Here is a 3,355-nt window from a genome sequence, read left to right on the forward strand (position 1 = left end):
ATCCCAACAATGTTGGTGACTGATGCAAGAAGATTGCTTGGGCCCAGGAGTTTGAGACCAGATTGAGTAACAGTGAAAACACATCTCTGAAATGAATAAATAAATATGCATTATTATCATATTTCAAACGTCTTGAGTTTCTTTTAAAACATAAGCACAGCTGGGCTCGGTGGCTCAGCCTGTAATGCCGCACCTTTGGGAGGCTGAGGTCATGGATTGCCTGAGCCTGGGCAGCGAGACCTCATCTCTACAATAAATCAAAAAATCAGCCGGGTGTCGTAGCGCATGCCTGTAATTCCGGCTACTTGGAAGGCTGAGGTGGAAGGATCGCCGGAGCCCAGCAGGTTGAGGCTGCAGTGGCTGGCAGCGGCCACTGCACTCCAGTCTGGGCGACAGAGTGAGACTCCAACTCAAAAAATAATAATAATAATAAATAAAATAAAATAAAAAAATAAAACATAAGCACAGTATTCACAATCTGGATTTCAATGCCCACAAAACTAAAAATCAATTTTTTCTAGTTTTCTCACAGGCCATTAGCATTACAAATCATATCCACTGCCCATACCCTCAGTTTCTTGAAAAAACTAAAGTCTTCATCTGCTTTTCTACCATAAAGGGGTATCTGAGACTGGGTAATTTACAAAGAAAAGGAATTTATTTGGCTCACAGTATTGCAAGCTGTCCAAGACGCATGGCACCAGCATCTGCATCTGGGAAATGGCTTCTTTCACTCATGGCTGAAGCAAAGAAGAGCTTGCATATGCAGCGATCCATGGTGATAGAGGAAGCAAATGGTGGTTACTAGGCTCTTTTTAACAACCAGCACTGGCAGACACTAATAGAGAAAGGACTCACTCATTATTGCAAAGACAGCACCAGTTAGTTCAGAGGGATCCTCCCCCATGACCCAAACACCTTCCATTAAACTCCATGCCTTATATTGGGATTCAAATATAAACATAAGATTTGCAGAGTTGAAACATTTAAGCCATAGCAACCACCACATGCTATTCCTTTTCATGCAACTATCTACACAATTCAAAGTTCAGAGACACCTTAGGAAAATTAAACAGCTCCTACTGTATGGTACACACTCAAAGTCAATTCCAGCATCTGTACATTATTTCAAGACTATTTATGACATCTACTTTTTCCCCTGCAACCATGAATAAAAATACAATGATATAAGGACTTACATACTAATTGCATAAGAGTTCATTGTGCCTAAAAATATTTACTATGTCATTTCAGCCCAGTGTCAAGCTGTCTTCTTCATTCCTCTCTCTGCAGTAAAATGAGTTCACTATTGTTCTTAAGATTCTTAGAGGTCTGAGTGCATCAAAGACTGAATATGATACCACTGTTCTGATGAGATAAGAGAATTAAGCAGATCTTCTGCAGCAGATGCAGTATCGGGATATGCTGGGGTCATGACACATGAGAACAAAAGGACTAATAGTTGGATAACATGCAGTGATAAGCATAGCTGCATTCACCAGCCTCCAATTGGAGCTATCCAAGAAAGCTAAGTAATTATAGATGCTGAAGGAAAGGGCATAAAATGCTACAAAGGTGCTCACCAATGCAAGGTTGTAGTTAGTTGGTACTGAGTTGGGGAAATAGAGAAAATATTGTCTAAACAATTATTAACATCATGTCCTTTCTTTTGCACTTACCCGTTTGAAAGTCTTTTTTTTTTACAAGCTTGTGTGATTCTTCTTTTCTGCCTACAAATTAAATGCTAGTGGTATTCAAGGATCTGTGGTTTACAGGGAGTTAGATTGAGGGTAGGGGAAATTCTCACAGAAGTAAATAATTCAACAAGATTTATGAGCTACTGACTCCTTCAAGAAAATGGTCAAACATCAGCATTTTCTGCTTCTTCCATGAGAGACCTGTCTACTTCCAGGAATAACGAACATCCTAATTTTCTTTCTGATATTAGAAAAGGTCCTTTAAGAAAAAGTTAGTATTATAACTTAAGAATGAATATCAGGGATATATTATAGAGGCACTAAAAAATTTATATGATGTAACTTATTTTTTGTAATGTGGACAAATGTTAGATCACAAAAAAAGAAATTAACTTTTGTTTCACACAAACTAAAAATGTCGTGGTACCCATCACAGAAATTAATATATAAAATTAGGCTGTGCACAATAATATGAGACAGGGAACAGAAAAGTTGTTAAGTAGTTTGCAGTAGAAAACATTTAATCTTACTTAAAGATAATATAACTCTATGTTTCTTATTTTAGAATAACTGACTTGAATTAATATTTGATTTGGGAAACCTATTGAAATACAACTCAAGCATGAAAATCAACTTAGAAGACATGAAATTCTGTGCATTTAATCCATTTTAAAAGGAGAAAAATTAGTAATGAGATTGGGAATAACACTGAAATGTTTTTAATTGAGATAAAATATTTCAAAAAGCATATTATCCTTAAAATTCCTTTTTTATGATGATATTATATTTTAGAATTAATTAGTTACTTTAGAATTTAAAAATAATAAGTTAAGTATTTAATTGTTTGCTGTCTAAAACCCTCTATTATAATGCTAACTTTTTCTTAAAGAACCAGGTGAGGTCCTATCTGTCCCGAAAAGAAAGAGAAAAGATTACCTTCAAGTTCCCAGACGTTATTACTGCATCCCGAAACAACTGAAAACTGAAATGAATTTTGAAGTTAGGATCTTGAAGAACACATTAAAATTCAGTATTTGAAAACACCTGGAAAAAACACCAAGAAGTCCTTCAATGAGAAGTTTAGTAAACTGCATTAGCAATAGTCATGGTTCAGTTTAGGGTATCAGTCAGCTTCCAATGCGTCATCAGAAATAAGTCATGCTTCCTTGACAGTTCAGCCCCTGGATCAGTTTCTAACCCAAAGAGTTTCTTTTCCAGGTATAGTAAAACTTAAAGGTATAGTAAAAAAGCAATCTTGTAAATCAATAACTATGATGTTAGAGTCTGCAAGAATAGCAACCGGAGACGGCAACCCAGGCTGTAATGCCCCCATTGTCTCCATGGTGGCATTAATAGCTCTTAAATCTTGTAAAAGTCTCCACTTGCCAGATTTCTTTTTTTACAACAAATATAGGTGTATTCCAAGGGCGAGTGGAGGGCTCTATATGGCCAGCCTCCAGCTGTTGCTGCACTAAATTTTTTGCTGCCTCAAGTTTTTCTAATGGTAAAGGCCATTGTTCCACCCAAACTGGTTCATTAGTTTTCCATACAATTGGGTCAGCAGCTTCAAGAACAACAGCCTCTAGAAATAAATTTGGATAGCCAATGCCAGACCAGTCTTTTTTTTCTATAATCTGAACCGGTTCCTTCATCCCTTG

General features: G+C 36.7%; 1 pseudogene; it reads right to left on the reverse strand.

Moving 5' to 3' along the window:
* Positions 1–1,385: 1,385 nt before the first annotated feature.
* LOC103276397 overlaps positions 1,386–3,355 on the reverse strand; it is a 43,748-nt pseudogene continuing 41,778 nt past the window's right edge.

Source organism: Carlito syrichta, unplaced genomic scaffold, assembly GCF_000164805.1.
Source record: "Carlito syrichta isolate Samal-C Ts95f unplaced genomic scaffold, Tarsius_syrichta-2.0.1 Scaffold316181, whole genome shotgun sequence".
Taxonomy (NCBI): domain Eukaryota; kingdom Metazoa; phylum Chordata; class Mammalia; order Primates; family Tarsiidae; genus Carlito; species Carlito syrichta.